At 37.6% G+C, this 24639-nt stretch overlaps 1 protein-coding gene and 1 long non-coding RNA gene across 3 annotated transcripts in view; one reads left to right on the top strand and one right to left on the bottom strand.

Annotated features, from left to right (window-relative positions):
- The window catches only part of LOC132701716 (uncharacterized), a 239485-nt gene that overhangs the window by 130854 nt on the left and 83992 nt on the right, over positions 1-24639 (bottom strand). The window lies entirely within an intron of this gene.
- Positions 2154-3459, top strand: LOC132702509 (uncharacterized). Of its 2 annotated transcripts, XR_009618890.1 has the most exons (5): positions 2154-2283; positions 2334-2526; positions 2577-2745; positions 2798-2999; positions 3329-3459. It is a non-coding gene; the product is annotated as an uncharacterized LOC132702509 (long non-coding RNA). The 2 variants fall into 2 exon arrangements; XR_009618889.1 differs by having other exon boundaries at positions 2334-2745.

Here is a 24639-nt window from a genome sequence, read left to right as displayed (position 1 = left end):
CGGAGAAATAAGGGTTCTTCCCTTTTCTCCTCGTCTCTTTTTAACTCCGTTTTGAGTAATTTGTAATAATTTGAGAAAAAAAAATCCAGTACCCGAAAAATGGACACATTTGCAAACAAAACAAAAAAAAATAGGATAAAAAAAAAACTATAAAATATAGGCGCCAATGCAGGCAATAGTTTAAATACGGGAAGTTACATTTTTAAACATAAATTCAGATTTTCGGTGGCAATATAACTATATTTTTCGTGTTTGTTAAGAACCAGGCTTTGGAAACGTCTGGTTAAGGCCACAGGCCATTAGCTTCTAAATAAACGCGAGATATCATGAAAACCGAAAAAGTTTGAATGGAATCTAACGTTTCCTTTTGTTTCTCAAAAATAGTAATTAAGCGGAAAAGTACTCGTAGTATATTGATTAATTGTAGAAATATCTCATTTTCTACAAAACAACTTAAGTTAAATAAAATGCACATTAAATTATTATAAATTACCGCTTTGTTGTATTCGCTATTTACTATGCCCCAACCTATGACGACACTGGAGGGTAGCTTAAAATTTGACCTGCTTGGTTTACCTGCCTTTCGTAGGAATGCGGGTTGTTTCACGTGTCAGTCGAAGTTTAAAGAAGCGTTTGTGTTAAGGGTTCGTTTCTGTTATACGCGTTTGTTGCTTAATGCAATATCGCCAACGAGTTTAAGTTTTGTGTTCAATGTGTGTTTCATATACGGATAAATAAAACAAAAAAGACTGGAAAAAGATAGGTAAGAAGCTTTCGGAATTGCGACTTTAATGAGTAACCGCGTAACATTTTGACCTAGTATTATGTATATGTTCGACGAGGTTTCTATACTTAATTAAAAAAAATTGGGGAGTGATCAAAGGAGGCTGAGGTCGGAGAGACGGATCTTGTTTAGTATCAATTTTTGTTTAATAAAACAACCAAAAATGCTCGCTTACGTTTTTGAAGTAGGTAAAAAGGAAACAGAATTTTAATACAAATAACGCACGATATATCTCCCAAAAAATTCAGCCATATGAACAACGCGAAGAAGTTAAGCAGATAAAATTTTACAAGATTTTTGGGGGGCCTAGTGTAAATTCGGATTGTGGAAAGTAACAGATAGAGAGAATGAGTGACCTATATAGAAAAACAGAGACAGAAAGGTAGATTTATTTAAACGTTTCTCAATCATCCACCCATCGGAGATAATAAATAACATTCGCTAGTTTTTTTTTGCATGTATTGAGTTCAGTTCGGAATAGAAATATGTCAATAGTAACAATTTAAATATGGTAATTTTTGGGGATTGTTATACGTCCGCCAGCGTATTAAAAATATGGTTTTAGGGGTTAGAACTTTTAAGTTTCAAGAAAAAAAAACTCATGTTGAAATTTTTGTATTCGGAAGCTTCTGTTGTTTATTAATTTATAGACACTGGAAAATATAAAAATAAAACATCCTACAGTTGACATACGTGCCCTCTTAAACTCGAAAAGAGCTAATTTATCTTAGAAGAGTACGTATTTTTGGTAAAATAGATATTTTTTATATTAAATATTTGACCGATCAATGTAATTCGTCAAGCAGAAACCGAGAAGAAAAGTGACGCTTGTGGTGTTTGCTGACAATCCGACCCTGCTTCGTGTACAAATGCAATGACATTTCGGCAGGGCTATAGGCTACGAAACCTTTCAAACTCGAAAAGGACGAACTGTTTTAAAGAAAAAAGGTACTTCATTTTTGGTAAAAGTAATAGATAATTTTTTTTTTCGCTAAATATTCCACAGATCGATGTAACTCGTCAAGCAGAATCCGAGAAGAAAAGTGACCGGGGGTGCTGTTTGCTTACAATCCGACCCTGCTTCGTGTACAAATGCAATGCCATTTCGGCAGGGCTATAGGCTACGAAACCTTTCGAACTCGAAAAGGCGCTACTAATTTTGAATAGGTACTTAATATTGGGTAAAAGTAATAGATAAGATTGTTTTACATTAAATATTTGACAGATCGATGTAACTCGTCAAGCGGAATCCGAGAAGAAAAATGACGGATGTGCTGTTTGCTGATAGTCCAGAACGGCTTCGTGTACAAATGCATGGCGGGGAGACCAGAAAGTTTTCGAGACTGCGTGAGTGGAAGTCTGCGTTGGACAAATTTTGAAAATATCTGAAGGTTTAACGAATTTTGGAGAATTCGACAGAGCTACAGACTACGAAACCTTTCGAAACGAACACACGTGTCCTGTTGAACTTGAAAAAAGACGAAATTATTTTTAAAAAGGTATATTGTTGCTAAATAATAGATTTTTTTTTAATTAAAATATTTGACAGATCATGGTAACTCGTGAAGCAACATCTCAGAATTGAATCGGGGAACGAGGAATCAAAAAAAGGTTAACAATTTGGATCATTTTGGAAGATACATACGCCGCGCTTTTCAAAGCGGACAGACGTGCCCTTGTCCAACTGAAACGAACACACGTGTCCTGTTGAACTTGAAAAAAGACGAAATTATTTTAAAAAGGTATATTGTTGCTAAATAATAGATTTTTTTTTAATTAAAATATTTGACAGATCATGGTAACTCGTGAAGCAACATCTCAGAATTGAATCGGGGAGTTGTGTATTTGCTGGCAATCCGGGCCTGCTTGGATCATTTTGGAAGATACATACGCCTGCGCTTTTCAAAGCGGACAGACGTGCCCGTGTCCCACTTGACAAAGGCGGAATTATTTTAGGAAAGGTATATTATTTGTAAAAAAAAATATACAATTTTTAAGTAACATATTTGACAGACCATGGCAACTAGTAAAGCAGAATCCGAGAATTCAATCGGCGGCTGTATGTTGACTGACAAGAATATAATTGCTGTTAATCCGGCCCTGCTTCTTGTACAAATGCATAGTGGGGAGACATGAACATTTTTCGAAATTGCGGCCCTATCCTCTTGGGATTCTACGTTGGACAAATTCTGAAAACGACCCAGAAATATAATTGGTGAGAAAATAGTTTTTTTTGTTGTGTTAACAGTTAACAATTTTTTTATTTTGGAAATAAGGGGTTTCAGTGTGTACTGGTAATAGTGAATCAATTTAATGACCTCAGCATCTCTAAACCCCCATCTTGAGACGCGTTAACGATCCGGATCGAGTTACGTCGCGTAATTGTGTCACTTTTTTAATTAAAAAATGAAAGAGATGTACCTACCATACTTTAGAAACCCCTACTCCCCTTTGGAGGTGATGAAATAAGTTTTGGCACAAAATATAAGTTCCTCGTATTACTTTGATATAAGTATAAGTCTTGCCTGTTTTTTTTTTTAAAAGGAGGTTCAAACCCGTGCGAGGTGAGGTTTGATATATGAAACAGACCAGTCATGGGGACACGAGATATGGAAAGTTTCAGCGTAGTCGTCGCCACATTGCTGCCAACACTGCATATATAAGGAATCACGAACCATTCAGGTAAAATTTTGAAAACACATATTTATGGCAATATAGAACCTCTCTTTTTTTTTAACAGGAATATTGAGACTTAGACCAGTATCTTTTTAAGTAGGCATGTGGGGTAAAGAAGACGCAGAAGCTTCAGTCGGGTACCATCGGTAACGTAGGGGATTGATATATTTCCACCACTACATATGTTGGATTGGAATTTCCCATTTGATGCTTTGACTGACTAAATGAGGAAACTTGGAGGTAAGCTCTTACGGAATTCTATCGAAATATGTTTAGTAACATATTGGTGCATTACTCTGTCTTCCAGTCAGTTTCACATAAACTTTGCACGTATTATAGAAATGCCACCTAGTTTTTTTGTGTTAATATTATTGAAAGTAGTAGCTGGTAGCTGTAGTCGTAAGCCCAGAGAGTCTCTGTTTTGAACATAATACACAAAATTGGGCGTTCAAAAACAATAGACTGCATGCCTTTTAGAGTCGGCGTAAACTATGGTCATATACCCCTGATCAAATTCAAAACTACAAAATCGTTGTGTCTCTGCATTAAAAATAATAGTAAAATTTATTGTAGGCACCTAGTAGAGTATCGAAAATTTCCATTTTTAGTGCCAAATTGGTTACTCCAGTAAATTCCAACTGTTCTAATTTTTTTTTTAATAATTTATGATGTTAGTGAGTTTCATTGCAATTATTTGTTACTTAAATTTTCTGCGTATTAAACCATAATTAACAATACGCTATTCGTTAACGCAGGTAGAATTAATGACGCTGACTGACCTGATTTTGTCCAGGGGGGCGTAGTACGGTAGTTTGTACTGTGATGTTTGGTAGTTTGGCAGTGAGCTCTCATTTATGAAACTGGGGAATGTTTCGTTATCTTCAAATCGTAAACACGTATCATTAGAATTATATTTTTAAAATATTGATTAGGACATGTACTAAGTAACTAAATGCTCTAGCGAAAATATTCACACATATTGCGGAAAACGTACAAATTTAAATTAGAGAAAATTAACTATTTTTAGAGGTTGGTTTTTCAAAAAGGTGGGGATTTAGTTAAAGAACAGATAGAGACTAAAGGGAAGCTCTATGAGAAAAGTTAGAATTAAAAAGTCGATGTTTTCGTGTCATAGCGAAAGATGGATTATTATTAAAAATAATACTTGCATTAATTGTTGTCACCATTTGTGAAAAATATGGAAAATATCCTCTAGGTTCGCATACCTTTTTTTAAATTTTTTTAAGGTGGCTAACAAAATACACAGACAGAAAAGTTTAGATCCTGTTCGTTAATGTAGCGCATAGAAAAAAATTAGAAAAGAGAACGTTTCGTGTATGGCATACGTAGTTAGTACGGAATATTAATCTGAAGGCTGCAAGACAGTGAAAGAGTGATGCGCTTAAGTGTGGTTCAGAGGGGTTATTTGGGATGTAGAAGTTTTTCTTTGAACAGGGTTCAAATAGCGTCTCCTAGAGCGTTAGCAGAGAAGAGTATTACAGTATTTAATATAAGCGTCCAGATTTCATTATTGTTGAGATTGCATAGAAACACACTTTCATGTAGTAGTCGCAGCAGCTTTAAAGTATATGACTTTTTAGTTAAGATGCCTTTCGAGTTTGCTTTATGGCTTGATAGGAAATTAAAGGGTAGATACAGATAAGTTACGAAAAAAAGTATGTACACTATCCTCAAAGATCAGCAATAAATAAAAGAAATTGATGAAATAGTAAAGTTGACTGCGATATCTTAAAATCATCAATAAGATAGATAAATTAAATTAATTTTGAAAATATTAAATAATAAAAACAAATAATAAAAATAGCAAAGAAAATCAAAATCATCAATAAGATAGACAAATTAATTTTGTAAATATTAAATAATAAAAATAAAATTATAATAGTAAAGAAAGCCTACCACGGCCACATACACATAATATTTTCGACATATGAACTTTTCCCAGATAAATAGTCAAATATTTCACGATACCTTAAAACAGAAGCATGCGGAAATATGTATGAAGTTAACGCACGGTAGATGGCTTATTAATTAAAAAGGTATATGGTTTCTAATATCCTACTTTATTAATGAAAATTTTAACCAGGTTTTTGTTTTGCAGATATTATTGATGGTGCCTGCCAGCTTCCAGTTCCGAGAAAAGAAATCCAACACTTTTCGTCTTTATTTCCCCTGTCCTTTGTGCGCAATAAAAGTACAGTTTGTACCCGCGAGGGTACACATTCGCAGAAGTATATGTTTTTAAAATAAATGTTTTGGTCAATATTCACTAGGTGGGGTTACCTTATTAAAGAAAATCTTATTCCAAGAGGGGACACTAGTTTACATTCGAACCGCTAGAGGGTGCAGATGGTCACGCGAACAATATGATCAAGTCTCATTGACGCCATTGCTTTTCTTAGGGGTGGGAAAATATCTGGGCTCTGATTGGCTTCGCCGCCATCGCAAACTAGAGGTGGGGAGATTGATTAAACCGCATTTCTGGTTGCTTATCCAATGGGAGCCAGTTTCAAGGGATTATGGGTAAAGGGGGAGGAGCTAGAGAGTCGTGGGGAAGGAGGACACGCCCACAAAAGGGAGAGGAGTGGGGGAAGCCTATATTGTACTTATTCACTACTTACATCGCTATAAGACCCTATATCCTCACAGTCGGATAAACCAACGACGTCTCAACTAGTATAACTGGATATACGACATACGTATCTGATATACTGTGGACGTTCCAGTTATTGTAGTAACATCGTATATCTTTGAGGCGTCTTAAGGATGTCCCTTAGCTGAAACAGTATATCCCGCTATGTCCCGTCAGATATCCTGAGAACATTTTACGGACGTCCTTGTGCTATTTGGGGTGTGTCGCACGCGGTCACGCGTATAAGCAGAGCTGATATTATTCAGGTTTACGAAAATATAGAAACGCGGGAATATATTAGAATTACACAACCAAAAAACAAATAATAAGAACTATTCTGACACCAAACCTGACTCCCATCCTAACCGACTCGCGATGGGGAGGGTACAAGTTTGAAATCTTAACCGGACCCCCATTTTTTATGCCAGATTCGTATCCTATGCAACAAAAACCAGATTTTGTAATGCCGGTTATTTCTTCCGATTTGGCAACAGTGCCGCGGTAATTGCGTAGCGAAAACGTTGTGCGTTTCGTTATTTTTCCCGCGATTTTTATGTCAATTATCGGTAGATGCGGCTTTCGCGATATGCAAATAGTCGTTCGAACGGCCCCGATCTATATTTAGAGAAATAAATCGTTGTTTATCTGCGTCGCGATAGGTATACGACGAGATGTGATTCGCGGCATCTCATTAAAGTTCCCCCGGATTGATCGTCGGGCTCCGCGTGGAAAAACAAAGAGAGGAAATTTGATAAAAATTGGATTTTACATCGATTACGACCTCAGTAAATGCCGCAAATCGGGTTTTATTAATCCAGCGGCGGGCGCCGTCGATTTTTTGCTCTTATCCGAGATCGAAGAACATTTTTTTGCGAAGGTTGGTTTGATTGTTAAACGAGGTGCAAATAATTCGTGCTTTACGTTTATCAGGATCGACTATAGTTGAAAATTCAGTAACGATCCTACATCAGATATTTTTATTCAGATTTCAATTTGAGCAACAATGGTAGAGTCTGTTGCCAACTGGAATCCTAATTATTTTCTGAACGTTTTGTTTATCTATGGTTTCATTAGAAATACGCCGTTTCAAAGCGAACATTAAGACTCAGGCTAAGAGTCGTGCGAAACTGTCTTCATCAATAAGATTTGTAACAAATTCTGGAATGGAATGATATCACATTCTTGCGGAATTGCAATTAGTAGATCATGAAGGCTGTCACTGAGAGTTTTTGTGATGGTGTATTAATGTTTATTATTATTACTTATTAGTATGATCTTAATCAAATTGGTCGCCGACCTGCATTACCAGCCGACAGCCTTCATGATCTGCGAGTTGCACGGGAAGAATTTGATGCCATTCCACAAGAATTTGTTGCAAACGTTATTCGTGAAGTCAGTTAGGCACGAGCGTTAGCCTTAGCCTTAAAATATTTTTATTTTTCTAAATCTTTTTTTTTGACGTTTAAGTGGTACGTTTTCATAGCTTAATCTCATACGTTCCTTTTGCAACAGAGTGTTATCTATCATAATTTAATAATAATATCTGCAGTGAAAACTTCCTATAGCGAAACTCTGTATAATGTAAAACTCTGTATTACGAACAAAATTTATTGTACCATTAAGTTTCCATACAAAACTATGTATTAATCCACTCTGTATAACGAATTTCTCACTGTAGGCCCACTTGTAATTAACAGAATTCCTTACGCCAATAAGCGATTATGTTAATGCATTGTTTCAATCAGTTCTAATTTGACTTAGTGAATACGGCGAGCATGGCGAATAAGCGAAAAATTTTATCTCCGGATGATAAAGTTGCTTTAATTCGGGAGATAGAACGGGGAGAAAAGAAAAGTGATGTGGGACGTCGATACGGACTTACACCGTTGGCTGTATCCACGATTTGCAAGTGCAAAGAAAAAAGCATTCAGGCTGAAGCGGCAGGCAGTTCTAGTAAAAAACTAAGAAAGCCAAAAAAGTGGTTCCAACAGCAACGTCTTAAAACGCTCTGGACCTATCGTAAAACTAAAAGCAGAAAAGTTTGCTGAACGGCTTGGCATTGTCGATTTCAAGGCTTCGGAAGGATGGTTGGGGAAGTTTAAACAGATACATGGTATAGATAGATAGATAGATTCATTTATTGACTACGTTTCGTACAAAAGGGACGTACAATTGTAGCAAGTCAGAAGTGATATTCAAGTGCAATAAAATCAAATTAATAAATAACATAAAGACACACATCTAATACAAACAAAATTAGACAGTACTATTCAGTTTTATAGCGCATCGATACCAGTGACAGTGTCAATGTATGCTCGCAGGGAGTAAAAACAATGACGTTGTAAAAATTCTTTAATATTATGTTTAAATTTTTCTATTGCTCATCTTTTTCACGGTATCTGGCAAAACATTATACAATTTCAGGTTCAATGAGTTGTTCTCAGACTTCCTCAGTCTAAACCTAGGCCGTCTAAGGAGATCCCCCGAACGAGTTGAATAGGCATGGCAATCGGAATTAGCGCTAAAGTTTCCTTTCGTTCTCTGTATCTCTAATAACTGGTAGTAGATATAGATGCAAGGAAGGGGCATCGCTTTGAATTTTTTAAAATAAGGTTGACAATGGTCCCTATATCCTATATTAGCAACGACTCGAATGGCCCTTTTCTGCATTCTAAAAATCTCCACAGCAGCCGAGGAATCACCCCACAGTACCGTGCCATAGCATAAGTGTGAATGCAACAAAGAAAAATAGACCATAAGCAGAGTCCTTGTTCCTATCAGGCCTCTCAGTCGTCGAAGAACGAATATGTGGCTGGACAATCTATTTTTCAGGTCTGAGATATGTTGTTTTCAATTTAGACTATCATCGATCCTAATGCCAAGCAACTTGACGGACTGTCCACTATTTACCAAGCAATTGGAGGAAAACACAAGACCCTGGGTCTTGTCTAAATTTAATTTAAGATAATTATTTTCGAACCAGACATTAGCCCTGTCCTCCAACATGCCAACCCTAACGGACAACTTCTCGATACTCTTAGCGGATGTAGTGAAGGATGTATCGTCGGCAAACATCACGCACTGATTGGGGGCCATGAAATGATAAAGGTCATTTATGTATATTGTAAATAGTAGCGGGCCCAGGACGGAACCCTGGGGCACCCCGCTTACTACTGATTCAAGTGATGAACGGTCATCCTGGTATTCTACAAACTGCTGTCGGCCCTGCAAGTAAGATCTAAGGGCAGACCTCGTATACCATATCTGTATAGCTTTTTAATAAGAAGCTGGTGAGAAACACAGTCGAAGGCCCTGGAGAGATCACTCAAGGTCAAACCAACTAATTCACCCTCCTCGAGGCCCTCAACTATCCCACTCACAACTTTAGACACTGCTTGGATCGTCGAACACCCTCCCCTAAATCCAAACTGACCAGCACAAAGACATTCGATCTTATTAATATAAGAAGTTAGCTGATCTTTTAGTAAGATCTCAAAAACTTTTCCGAACAAAGGCACTATTGGAATCGGCCTGTAGTTGTTAGCATCATTTATATCACCTGCTTTATGGATTGGAACTACTCTCGAAATCTTAAACAGCGACGGAAATACCGTTAAGATCACCGTTAAGATCTTTATAATATTACTCGAGACGGAACTAAAAAAACTGTTAAGATCGTTTGCTGATAAATCAGATTCTTTATCACATCTCCCAAGACAATTTCTTTCATAGTTAACGATTTTCCAGACATCTTTGTTTTTATTGGTTGATTTTTCGATAAAGCCATCAAAAGCAGCTTTTTTGGTTTGTTGAATTTTTTGTTTATATTCCTAATTTAGCGATTTATACACTTCTGTATAAAGAGGGTTCTGTGAGACTTTACTGAGAATTTTAACATAAATTATGGACAGATAACTCAACGTCACTAACGATTGAGAAGACGTGGCCAAAACTAGCAGAAAAGTACCCTGCTGACGACATTTTTAATGCTGACGAAACTGGTATTTTTTACAAAATGACGCCAGATAAAACTCTTAAATTTCGAAGGAAAAAGTGTGTGCGTGGAAAAGTTTCTAAAGAACGTATAACAGTCTTAGTAGTTGCCAATATGAGTGGGAGACAAAAAAGAAAGCTAGTCGTGATTGCAAAATCAACTAACCCACGATGTTTTAAGAATATCAAGCATTTGCCGGTCACTTACAAGACAAACAAGTATGTATGGATGACATCGCAAATTTTTGAAGAGGAGATACGGAAATGGGATGCAGAATTAAAGAGGAGGAAAATATTACTTCTCTTAGATAACTGCCCTGCATATATCCATATTCCAAATCTACGGAACATTGAATTGGTATTTTTTCCAGTCAAAACAATAAGTGTATTACAGCCGATGGACAAGAGCATAATAAAAAGTCTTAAGAGTCGATACAGGAAAAACATTTTAATGGAAATGATCGTCCGAAGATAAATTTTCCATTAATATGCTAGATGCAGTCAACATTATTAGTAAAGCTTGGAAAAAGGTGACAGCAGAAACAATTCAACACTGCTATCTTCATGCAGGACTTATTACCGAAATAGAATGCGAACAGGACTTGGAAGACGATCAGCCACTAAGCGAGTGGATAAAGCAGTTTCAAACAACAATTAAATTTACAAGTGAGAAGTGGCAAGATTTTATGGTGATAGATAAGGATTTGCCTACAACAGCAGACTTGACAGAGGAAGCCATATTACAACAAGCAAGAAAGGGTGAGGAAGAGCACCAAGAAAGAAGAAGATGAAGAAGTTGATCTGGGACCACCACCAACCATTCAACAAGCCCTATATTCAGTTAAGCTGCTCGAGAAATTTTGTATGTATCATGGGGATGAGATGCGTATTGGCATACTAAAAAAATTCAAAAGAAAATGACCGATTACTTGAAACATTAAATGTAGTTCTCAAATATTTATATAAAATGTTTCTAAGTAGATGTTAAAATATGTATACAAAATAATTAAATATTATGTTATTTTTCAAGTACCTATAACGAAAACTCTTTTTAACGAAAAAAAAAAGCAGTCCCTTCAATTTCGCTATATAGAGTTTCAACTGTATTTTATAATAAATTATTATGCATTTGTGATGTCCAATTTACTTAGAACTCTTTTTAAGGAACGCCCAAATACGATACTTTCATGTCGGGGAATCCCAATAAAAATATCCACCCCATTTAGTTTTCAGAATTAATAAAATGCTGTCCAAGCGAGAAAAAAATTGACGGATGTGTATGAAGAATGCGTGTTAACAGTACGCCAGTGCCAGAACTGGTTTGCTAAATTTCGATCCGGCAATTTTGATGACGAAGATGCACCACGGTCTGGAAGGCCGGTCGAAGCTGACAAAGATGCGATAAAGGCATTAGTTGATGCAAATCGGCGAATAACCACACGAGAGATCGGTGAGAGATTAAATTTGTCGAATTCGACTGTTTATGGCGATTTGAAAGGCATGGGCTTAACCTCGAAGCTCGATGTGTGGGTGCCCCATGTCCTTACGGAGCGAAATTTGTGTCGTCGCGTTGACGTGTGTGATTCGCTCCTCAAACGTCAAGAAAATGATCCATTTTTGAAGAGGATTATTACTGGGGACGAAAAATGGGTTGTATACAACAATGTTAAACGCAAGAGGTCATGGAGCAGAAAAGATGAACCGGCTCAAAGCGTGTCAAAAGCCAACATTCACCAAAAAAAGGTGATGCTCTCCGTTTGGTGGGATGTCAAAGGAATCGTTTTTTTTGAGCTTTTGCCGGACAATACAACGATTAATTCAGAAGTCTATTGTCATCAACTGGACAAATTGAATGATTCACTTAAAGAGAAGAGGCCCGAATTAATCAACAGGAAGGGTGTAGTGTTCCACCAGGATAATGCGAGACCTCACACAAGTTTGGTCACTCGCCAAAAACTTTTACAGCTTGAATGGGACGTACTGCAACATCCACCATATTCTCCAGATCTGGCGCCTTCCGACTACTATTTGTTCCGGTCCCTGCAAAATTTTTTGGATGGCAAAACCTTTACCTCAAATGAAGATGTCAAAAACCACCTGAACCAGTTTTTTGCCAGCAAGGACCAAAACTTTTATGAGAGGGGAATTATGTCACTGCCAGAAAGATGGCAAAATGTGTTGGACCAGAATGGCCAATATATAATTTAATAAAATATTTATTCATTATATGAAAACTGTCTTTCATGTTCCCCAAAAAAAACGAAATGACTTTCCGAACAATCCAATAATTATTTCCTATGCATTCCGCATGGTGTCAGTTTTTAGCACCCCGCCTATTAATAATTAACACAATAAATAGCGTACGAGGTACACTCCACTAAGTAAAATTTAAATATAAGATTAATTACAAATTTACCCTATTTTTTGTCCTAGAATTGATAACTGAATAAAACTATAGTGTATTCTATTTGAAAATCTTGAGATTTTGTTAATTGAATTCGCCAAAACGGCACCACCTATTAGGACCTATTAGTGCACCTGGATCAGTAGCGTCACAACACAATTTTATTTTTTATAACCTCAATTTCTGCCTAAACTATGGGAAATTCGAATAAGAATTTCTTAAGAAAGTGACCTTTATTTCAACCAAGGATTTCAAAAATGTCGATATATATAGGGTGTTCCGTTTAAAATAACAAAGTTGATGTCGGAGGGGACAGTTTTGGTACACCCAGTGTCAAAAAAATTATAATATTTGTAATCTTCAGGAGAGTCCAAGAAACTTTCGTACGAAACTTTTTTTTGTATCACCCATGGGTTTTCAGATCCTGTGGTGGGTCGTCTTATTTAGCACGCGGTGTAGGTAGCCCGCCCAATTCTAAAGCCGTCTTACTTATTAAACATACCACGTACATGTTACGAAAAAAGCGATCGTTCTTCATTCGTAATTTTCGTAGGGGCGGAGTTTTTGCTTTTGTTTTGTTATTGGTATCTGAACAAAAACGAAAACTAAACCGCGGTGACCTTTATAGCACATTCGATAGAGGCTAACGTGTGCACGCCGCTGGGAACGCGCCGATACCTCTTCGCCAATTTGCAATTTGGAAAAAATCGATTTAACGATCGGCTTTACGACGGTGCCGGTCTATAAATACTCGCGGCCTGCTTGTTTAGCAAATCGCGGGGGTGGAGGGGCGGAGAGGGAGGGCCTGACGGTGCGCGGTTGTTCTTGTCACCCGCGGAGGACGCGGACCGCAAATATCGACGAGTTACGTCGGGAACGTACGGCCCGTTGTTGTTTCGCCATTACAACCATCCGGGAAGATTTACGCCGCGGTCGTATTTTATCGTCCTCGTCTTCCACGGGCGGGAAGGCAAGGGGAGATGTGAGCACCGCCAATGACTTGCATTTCCCTAACCCATATTATCGAAAGCATATAAAAAAATAGTTTTTTGCTCTGAAATTATTTATTTCGTTGCAATTAAGAATATATTACATGTGTCAAAAAAAAAACTCGATACGTACAAAAAAATACTCCTACTCATGAGCCATTGGGAAAATACATTAACTAATGTTTTGGGGCACATAAGATGTAACATAAAATTTATACATAAATATATAGAAGAAAGTTGAAATTCGACAGAAAACAACTAAAAATAAACTGTTATCCAAATAGAACCTGATTTGATACAAAAAAACGCATAATATTTTATGGTTCGTGAGCGCACCACGGGTAACACCCGGTTTCATTTTTGGTGATATTTTACAAAGCATGAAGTATGCAAATGCACGTTACACTTGTTCCAAACGTAAATTGTATGGCTTTGGCAGATTCTACATCTCCCTCCGGCTTTATTAGCATGAACAATCATGAGGTGACCTTGATTGCACTTCATCAATGGCAGGTGAAAGATTCTTTGAGTAATTGTTTTATCAGTTTTTAAAAGTCGCAAAGCAATAGAAAGAAACATAAAAAAATATTTCAAGCGGAGTTTTTCCAGAAAGCCTATTTTTTAGTTCTTCACGTGATCTAAATTCATCGGATATAGGTGTGTGAGTGTACTAAATCTGTCCTTTCTTTCATTAAACAGTAGAAGCAAGTCTGTCGTCTGTCTTCTTTTGAATTCAAGGATTTCATCATCTGATGAGTCCCACTCAGTTTCAGTAGTTGATGAATTACAGGACTGTTGAAGGACAGCTGTATTATTCGGTGTATGTAACTCGAAAGCTCCAACTATAGCAGTTGGTCAGTGGTTTACAAGGAATGGCATGCTACAATACATAGAATACGTAAATCCAAATAATACTTATAAATTTCATTGTTATTGTTCTCATCCATCACTATTTCCTCCATAGCCGCCTCTAATTCCTTTTGAGTCAAATATCTCGCAAATGCCACGTTTTACGAACTGTAACGTTCACTGCACAATTCACAAACTTATACTAAAGGACACGCTAATTGTTGGATGTTTATTCTACAAGCGCTGACTTGTCTAGACTTGCAACAACCAAGTTTTGTTTCACAGATAAAATCAGCAATATTTTCAAAAAATAAAGCATAATCAATATAGTATTTCCAATGTAAGTTTTCTGAGACTTAACAAAAATGGCAATATAAATCCAATTGTTTTTTTTACTGTTTTGGATTTACTTAAAAATATGATAAAATTTATGTACCGCTTTTGTTAACTTTTGAAGTCATATATAAGATCTTTCCTTTACACGTAAATTAGCGATTTCTACGTTTTTATCTCCTCTGGTAGTGATAAAATAGTATATTATGCTACAAGTGCGGTAAACGGCATTTGACTCACGAGTTTATTTGACACGAGCGAAGCGCAGCGGAGCGAGTTTTTAATAAATGAGTGAGTTAAAAAGTTTACCGAACGTGTTGCATACTATAGTTTTTCTACGACCGTTAGTTTTTAGGTACATTTTCGCAAAACAACACGAATACATTCACTGACATGACTGTCAGAATTGACAAACGCCAAAATTCAAAGCGTGAGAAATATCTCCGAAAACATCCGATTGCTCCCAAATCCGTGCGGTTAAATCTGAAACTGACGTGGTAAAGTGACGCTTCCCGCACGCTAGATCGATAGGTAATTAGGTATTTTACAGACGGGAGTAGAAAAATAAAATTTCTAAATGGATGTGGAAAAACATTTCCTTGATGTGGTAAATAAAAATCATAGATTAGAATAGCATTAACGCACCACTGAGACAAAATGGGTTAAACTTATATATTATTTAAAAAACACGTTACGTCGCTTTTTACTTCAAAAAGAACTCGCTTCGCGGTTTCTTGTGCTAGAGGGATGCATTGTTTTTCTGTCGTGCTTCTGTAGACCGCTATGGAACTTTCGCAAAATCGATGTAATTGTATTGTGCATACACCCCGTATAAAGCGTCTTTTACTTATCACCGAATTTCAAACTCACGACAGACTTTGAAATTCGATTTTCAACGATTTTATTTCAAGTATCTCGCGCACCCTCTCTCTCTCTCTCTCTCTCTCTTATTATATTATTCGAAACTGCTTAAACCAAATTATCCCTTTGTTTTATGTTATTTCATTTACTGCTAATAATTTATCCACGAAAACGGCAATTTTCAGGATCTTTTAGATTTTTATACCCATAATTATACGTAATTCAAAAAATTCCATAAATTGAGGTTATTTCCCTGGATCTTCCATGTTTTCTGGTCCAAGAATTTTTCCAAAATAGTCAATGGTTTTAAAATTTATTTCAGGCATTTTTTCGATTATATACATGGTTTTCAAATTATAGGCAAAAATCTAAAAGAATTAGAAAATTGTTCTTTTTCAGAGTAAATTATTAGTCGCAAATGAAAAATAGTAAAAAATGTGGATAATTGGTTCAAACAGCGGGTTTTAACCTCTACTTCGAACATTGTTTCAATCATATACAGGGTGTGTCGTTTATGGGCAAAAAAATCTAAAAGATCCTAAAAATTTCCGTTTTTGTGGGTAAATTATTGGCGATAAACAAAACACCGTTAAAGATGGGATAATTTTATTTGAACAGTATCGTAAACTGTGTCGAGAGAGAGTTTCGGGTTTCGTCAATTATACAGGGCGCAAGATATTTGAAAAAATATCATTCGTCAACGCATATTTGTGCAAATTTTAATATTTACCGATGTTTGCTGTAACTTTGAAGTTCGACGAGATGTGAAGGACACTTTATACAGGGTGCATGCAGAATTAAATTATATCGATTTTGCGAAAGTTCCATAGTGGTCCGCAGGAGCACGATAGAAAAACAATGCGTCCCTTATTGACAAAAAACCGCGAAGCGGCTTCTCTTTTAAATAAAAAGCTGCTCCGCGCTACTCGCTACAAACTTGCCCCGCCCAGCGACAATTTTCCGAAAGCAATCTTGTTTTTAATGCGATTATCATGTTGCCTCATTTTCGGTATTGTAATTAGCTTTTGATTTGTTGTAGAAACAGTGATGTTCAAAGAATACAAGGGCTACAAAATAAATCCATGCGGGCTATTCTGGGTTGTACACATTACACTCCGATTCGTGTAATGCTTGGGTCTTTAGAGTGGTTGTCGGTGTCTCAGGTTTTTCATAACAGTTATAGCAAGTCTCCGCCCGGCGAAAGACAATCGGTTCAGCTTAAACAGCGCATGCGTTCTTTTCTCGAAATTCGATTATGAAAGGAAAAAAATAAACTTATCCAGTCGCCCGCCGGCGAGAGCTTGAGAACTTCAAAAGACCGTTCTGCGCAGGCGTCATTCGGGGGGCGTTCGACTATGAAATAAGAATGAAGATTTTCAGGAAATCTGCAAGCAGTATTGAGTTCTCTAATGTTTAGCTGATATATAAAATTAAAAATGAATTACTTCCATCCTACTTTCCAGATTATTTAATCGCTAGGTCGTACAAACATTCTTATAATGTTAGGGGTAAAAATGATTTTGATATTCAGTTTGTTAAAACTAAATTAGTCTATCATCTGCAGTTTGGTGCTTCCATGAGAAAAAATCGATAGTAAACGAGCCTTATTTTTAGCACAGACGTAATACAGTTAAAAAATATGTATATGTAACGCGTTTGACTCGTAGACGTCGTCAGACAATGGAAACATCTCAGTTTAATGGGCGAGTCTGGGGTACTTTCCCATAATTCGTGATTAGTTCGTATACGGTTTTAGACGCGAATGCAAACAACAATTGCTAACGGTCGCGGCTATTCGGAGACTCGGCCTTTTTCCGAGTTTCCGTGTGAAACTATCGCGTTTACTGTTCGAACAATGAAGACATCTTGTCGAAACTAATGATCGTATATGGGGAGACCCGCCGAGTCATTAATAAATACTACGATTCTACGAATCAATTTTAAATTTTAATGAAATCAGTTTGCTTAAAATATGCCGCTCTATGAACGACTTAGTCAAGGGTTTGCACGAGTAAAGCGAAGCGAACCGTGTATACTTCGACCAGAAATATAGTGCTTTTACAACCGACCTCGTGATTAAGTTTGCCCACGCAGATCCTTACCCGTAACCATTCCAGGACCGTCTTAGGAATTTATCTATCTACACTAGCAAGCAGGATATACGTGTGTTTTCAATCTTTTTCACCGACATAAAAATGTACATAAACAAATTAGTACAAAGCCACAATTTATTACGTTCTATGTCACTTGTTACTTTCGAAAAATCGATGAAATCGACTCTTTTCAAAAGTAAAGTGTAACTTCCGAACCCTTAAAGTCAGGATACTGAAATGGCCGTGAGTGATTGTCTTCTGTCTTTCGTACATCGCTATGAAACACGATAAGTGTCCGAGATTTGCAGTTATCGATTTCAAAATTGGTACAAAAATTGGGAGGGCTGGAGGGTCAGGAAGTATTTTTAATAATTTAAAACCGCATTTGCAGTGTCTCGCGGTTTAAAAAGAACGTATCCTATCGTAATCTACGCCCCCGAAAACCCCGGAATGACCCTGAAAACCACGAAATTCCGATTTCGTACCCTGATGATGGATATCCGACGAACGAAACGGCGGAAAATTTTTCGCTTGCTTTTACCGTATTCAGCGAACCCGAATGCACCCCGTAGTATCGTCGAAAGTAACGAAATCGCAAAATCGATTTCCTGATGATAGAAATATAAAAAACGAAACGTCAGACAAAATTTTAAAGAATCCTATCGTGTTCCGGGCCCCCGAAAACCCCAGGAATCACCCTCAAAACCCCGAAATTCCAATTTCGTACCCTGATGATAGCTATCTCGTGAACGAAACGTCGGAGAACATTTTTTTTTACCATATTCGTGATCAGCGCACCCCAAAACCTCCGCAACCACCCTCAAAACCTGGAAATTCGAAAATCGATGTTCTGATGATGGATTGCTCGGAAACGAAACGTCGGACGTGAAAAATAACGTCATTTTCGGAAATAACTCGACCATATTTACCTTAGAACGCAATCACTTTTCGCCTAAATCCTTTTTTTTCGAAAATTCGAAATCTAGCTCGGCCTCGCTGTTAGCATATAGACCGTCGAAACAATTCTTGAACCAAAAGACGCGCGAGAACCGGATCAAAAACTTTTATTATTGACGATTTTTTTAAACTGTGCAGGGTGCGCCGGCAAAAAACTTAAAGTTGGGTTCCCCTTATATGGATATTTGACCATAACTAGGACGCTGTGTTTTAGCAGCCATTTTCTATCACGCGACCATATAGTCCGTATGGACTATATATTGTACGAAGGGTTCGGGATATTCTGTACTGTAGATGTCTCAAATTGGCAGCTGTCGACTTCAAATTTAGCAAAGAGGTAGAAGTAGGAACTGGGAGCAATCAAGACCTGAGTAGCTTTGGGGTATATTTTCGCAAAACAACACGAATACATTCATTGTCATGACTGTCAGAAGAGACAAACGTCAAAATTCAATGCACGAGAAATATTTCCGAAAACATCCGATGGGGCTCGGATCCGTGAGGAACGAAAGTGGCGTGACGCTTCCCTATTTTCTCAAAAATCCTTACTACGAATCCCAAGATAAACGGTGCGTCAGAAAGAAATTAAGAATTGAAGTACTTATTAAAATGATGGCACATTTGTTTAGTAAAACCCACCCAACGTTGTTGCTTTTTATTACTGTAATCTGCGTGTGATGTACCCCACAAACAGGGATTTGGTTCCACCAGACTAATCAATTTTTCATCGTCAAACCCTGTAGTTTCCATTTCTTGCGAGTGGCATTTACCAACTTCTCCGCCATAGACGTATCCCTGTGTGAAAACGTCGATATATCTCGTACAGTATCTTCATGTGAAAGAGCTCTCGAAATAGGCGTCGGAAAGTCGTATTTTTGTTCATTTTTCCGATCGATTAATCACGGGGCAAACGCTCGACGTCGCAGTCGTTTTAATACAAACGCTGGCGCGTATCGATAAAGCGATCGATGCTTCTGCAAAGGCCGGCCATAAATCAACGTCGCTGGTACGCGATGGCACCGGCCCCAAAGGCGAATTTTTCCTTCGGCGCACTCCAACTTGCGGTAGCCGTAATTAGTGTTAATTGCTCGGGGTTTAATGGGGCAGTTTTGTATTGGAAAAAACAAAGTGTAGATCGACGCGAGCTTAATCGATATCGGTCGGCCGATAAAATTCTCGTTTGCCAATGCAAGCCGCAAGGCACGGGAATTGTAGATACAGGGTGTGCGGTAAATAACGTCGTTATAAGGGGTGTTTTGTTTCGATGTATAGAACTTTAAGTTGCAATAAAACAACGATGGATTATTCGATTGACATGAATTTTATTTATCCGAAAGATAATCTTGTGGCATTACATTTTAAATAAGATTTCTGGCATATGACCGCCACGGCTGGCGCGGATGTAGTTCAATCTGGACGTCTAATTTTCGATGACTTTTTCCAACATTTGTGGCCGTATATCGGCAATAACACGGCGAATGTTGTCTTCCAAATGGTCAATCGTTTGTGGTTTATCCGCATAAACCAATGACTTTACATAGCCCCACAGAAAGTAGTCTAGCGGTGTTAAATCACAAGATCTTGGAGGCCAATTCACAGGTCCAAAACGTGAAATTAGGCGGTCACCAAACATGTCTTTCAATAAATCGATTGTGGCACGAGCTGTGTGACATTTGCGACGTCTTGTTGAAACCACATCTCCTGGACATCATGGTTATTCAATCATAGTTTTATACCGATCACCATTGACTGTAACGTTCTGGCCATCATCGTTTTTGAAGAAGTACGGAGCAATGATTCCACCAGCCCATAAAGCGCACCAAATAGTCAGTTTTTCTGGATGTAACGGTATTTCGACATACACTTGAGGATTAGCTTCGCTCGAAATGCGGTAGTTTTGAATGTTGACGAAGCCATTCAATACAGAAGTGCGCTTCATCACTAAACAAAATTCGCTCATGAAACGGCAATCTCGTTTTGGGCCTATTCGACGAATCTACGCCTTACTTGATGATCGTTTGGCTTCAATTCTTGCACGAATTGGGTTTTGTAAGCACGTAAACCAAGATCCTTCCGCAAAATCTTCCATAAAGTGGATGGACACAGATCCAATTCCTGTGATCGATGGCGGATGGACACATTCGGGTCTTCCTTAATGCTACGCTCTACAGCAGCAATAGCTTCTTCTCTACGTACCGTACGGCATCTCTGGGGATGCGAGTTATCAATAAGAGTAAACGTGGTGCGAAAATGTTGCATGGTTAATCGAATGAACTGCTTTGATGGGCGATTTTGTCGACGATAAAATGGACATAGAGCGCGGAAACTTATTCCTCACAGAACCATTATTTTCGAAATAAAATTGCACTATTTGCAAGCGTTGTTTGGGGGTGAGTCTATTCATTAAAGTTCTAGACATCGAAAAAAAACACCCATTACTTTAACGCGGCATTTAGACCACGACACGTGTTTCAAATTTTGTAAATAGAAAAAAAAAGAGCGTCTTTTCTGGTGCACAGAGAAAAGTTGATATTTACACTGTTAATTCAACTGATGGTGCCTACCATATAGGTCCTAGAGGTTTATAGAAACCCTGCCTATGCTGGCAGTGCAGGAGCTCATAAAGCAATTATGTAAATCGGCGCAAAGCGTGAGCTTTCATAAACTCATAGGTTTAACCTCTATTGAAATCGCTTTGAGATGTTAGATGTCGTACAAGAAACATCAAAGTTGAAAAAATGTTTATTACCTCCTATAGACAGTAGTTGACAATGGGTATTTCTTATGCTTGTTCTGGTAAAAAATCGACTTAATTGTTTTCTTATATATCCTGTAATTTTTGTACAAACATTCTTCGTAGCTATTTAAGCGTACCTAAAAATGTATCAAAGAAACTACTGGCTACTGTAACACTTATAAAACTTTTGGATTCCTCCTGCGTCGGTTTTTGTTAAGTCAAATTAGCCAACGTTTCGCCCGTCATTCCGTTGGCTTCTTCAGAGCTTGACTGAGAACTCTCTGTTTGCAGGCGAAATTCAGAAGTTTTATAAAAAGGAGGTTCCTGAAAATGTTAATTTCTGTAAGTCTGTTTTCAAGTTTGTTAAATGTGAAATATATAAGAACCACTGTTTCTGTAAAATCCTATTTGGTCCTCATATTTGCCTCATTTGCTGTAGTTTCGTTAAAGAAGAAAGTAGTGAAAGCACAAGTTTGTGAGTACGGTACGAAAACCAAAAATGAAAACAACAATGGCAGAGGTTGATGTCGCGTTATTATCTTATATGATGCCTACTAATCGAACAGTCGAGTTTCGGTGTTTGTAAATGACACGATCTTCGCAAAAATAAATCCAAAATATTTTATAGTGCTTATACAAATATTTTATATACGAAGCCACAGCAGTGACTCTATATGCATACAAAATATTTGGAGCTATTTTTATTTTGCCTAATACCAGAACTTATGAAGCAATTATGAAAAACATTTTTGAGAAGGTCGATTGCTTTTAACCAATGAACTTGTGACAGTCCACGACCAACATGGCAGGTCTTCAATAAGTTTGGATGCGGCGTTTTTCCGGACGTATTTTCTCAAAATGTCCCAAGATCTCTTTAAATGTTCTGAGAAAACGAAGTGTGTGGAAATCGTTGTTTAGGAAGGAAATTGCGAAATTGGGTTAGTGATTGAAATGAAGCGACATGGGCGGAAAAACATTTCCTCTTCTACGAAAATATTAATAATTGAGGAGTAGAAGTAACAAAGTGCCACTTTTTTCTATTCTATTCTACGTGCCATGGACTATGACCCATCAAGCGGGCAAAGTGTCAGAATTATGACCATAGGACGGTCGTCTTATGCGCTGTAGGTTTGAATTCACAGGCTTAGCACAGTTGTTAGTATAGTGGATTAGATACTATCCAAACCTTTTTTTAATATTGTGGACAACAACCCTACGGCGATCGATTGTTTTACTGTGTATATAACACAGATAACATGTAAATGTAAATTTAACTGGAAGTCGTTAAACAGAGGTTGACACTTTTTGAAAAATACTATAAGTGCAGAGCTGAAGTGCGTGGAACGTACATCATGGGCTTAATACGAAGACCCTTGTGATAGTCACCGTGAATGTGCCACACACTATAGACGTCCAGACGGGGAAAGTAATGTTGTAGTTGTATATAAATCTACTTTTATGAATACTTTCGATTTTACAAAAAAGCATTATACGAAAGAAAAAAACCGAAAAAGTCGTTTATAAAGACATGGGAAGTCGTACAGCTCCTGGAAAATTTACGGAGCGTGATTGGCAACTTGTTAGATAACATATTTTTGTGTTTTTAGTGAGTTGTGGACTCTTTGACACTATTGAACATAGGTAATTGTCAGTGGTGACAGCTCCCTTCAGCGCGACAGGGATTTCGCGTTGATCGAGAAAAGAAAGCGCAAGTGCGGTCCGTTAGTATTTGAGGACTTACACCACGTAATACTGTCAAGTACACACACAGGCCGATTTGAGATAGTAGCTATGACAATTGTTTTATCTACAAGTGGCAGCTGACAAGATACTAAATCTCAAACAAGTCGTTCGAATGAAAATTGACTCCCAAAGACCTGCCTTTTTGTTCACTGCTAAGCGTTTTTCTGAAGTAGCATGTTGGAAAGCTACATACGAACAACCCTAGAAGATATTAGACATATCTCAGTTAGGCTGCTACCAGACATGAATAAGATCGGTGATAACAAGAAAAGGCACCTAAAATCAATGATTCCTTATCTAAAAGACCATAAGCACCAAGAATTTTATTCTAATTTTACCAATTAAAGTGTTGGCACTTAACCCGTTTCTCATTTTTCGTAAATATTAAAAAAAATTGTTTAAGAATAATTTTCCCATGTTTTTTGTTTTCCCGTAAGTCAAATAATATGTTTTTTTAAATATCTCCTTCTAATAATATTAGCACTTAACCCCTTTGTTACTTCTACTGTTCAATTGGATTCGCCCATTAAATTACGTCAAATAAATAACACGCTGTATATTTCGAATAAAATAAACGGCATATTGCAAGAATGAGCGAGAGAACGAGAGAGAGGGAATTCCGCAATAGTTCATATAAATTCTCACGAGACGCGGGGCCTATAAATAACCAATCCGGACAGATGGGCACTATCATCGGGTGTTTGGGTCTCACGAATCTTGAATGTATGCCCACGTTTTCCATACGAAAACGCCAATGGTCGAACATTGCCCGTTCGTAAGATAGATTTAAGATCTGCGACATGACTAAACAGGCTTACGACCGCCGAACACGACCGAGATCGATTGTCGCGCCATGAACGGCCTCCATTTGTCTCCTAGGTGAATATGACTCGAAAAAGATTATTCAGGGAGCGGACGTTATAATTCATATTTGTGCTTAGGATCAACTCCTTAAAAAATATATGCGTCTTTCCTATCCAGCAAAAAAAAAGTCGTAGGGGTAGGGATGCCGTTTTTTAACCACCTAGAAACTAGAACATCAGGTTGTTAAACATTTTGAGTAATAAAAAGCAATAAGAATTGAGTGTTTTTTCTTTGTGAATATCGAATGGTTCAGATTAACTCAAAATAAATAACAACTAAAGTAGTGATCCGCTTTTTAACTGCAAAAAAATCATCTTAATTCCTAGTTTTACAACTTTGAAAATCAGGCAACGCTATCCTAATTATTTCTTGTCTCCGGTCGAGACGTCGCGAAACACGGAAACAACGATGACCGAAAACAACCCCCAGCGGCGCCGCTATCGGGGGCGAGGTAATAAAATATTTGGCTGTGGGGATGCAGTTTTTCGCTCAACTTCCGCGGTTATAAACTCGGAAGCGGAATCGCCAGACGATGGCGTCACTAATCGAATAGAGGCGACGACGGAAAAAAAAGGAAAACGACCGACAATGTAGATAACTATACAATGAACCGCTATCGTCGTCATCATTATTATTATTATTATTGCCAACGGCGCGAGCTAGGAAGATTATTTAATAATTACGTAACTGTGCTGCGCCGGATACC

This window comes from Cylas formicarius, unplaced genomic scaffold (assembly GCF_029955315.1).
Source record: "Cylas formicarius isolate icCylForm1 unplaced genomic scaffold, icCylForm1.1 PGA_scaffold_5__7_contigs__length_24384050, whole genome shotgun sequence".
In the NCBI taxonomy this organism is placed as follows: Eukaryota; Metazoa; Arthropoda; class Insecta; order Coleoptera; family Brentidae; genus Cylas; species Cylas formicarius.
Note: the sequence above shows the minus strand (reverse complement) of the source record. Positions and strands in the feature narration are given on the sequence as shown.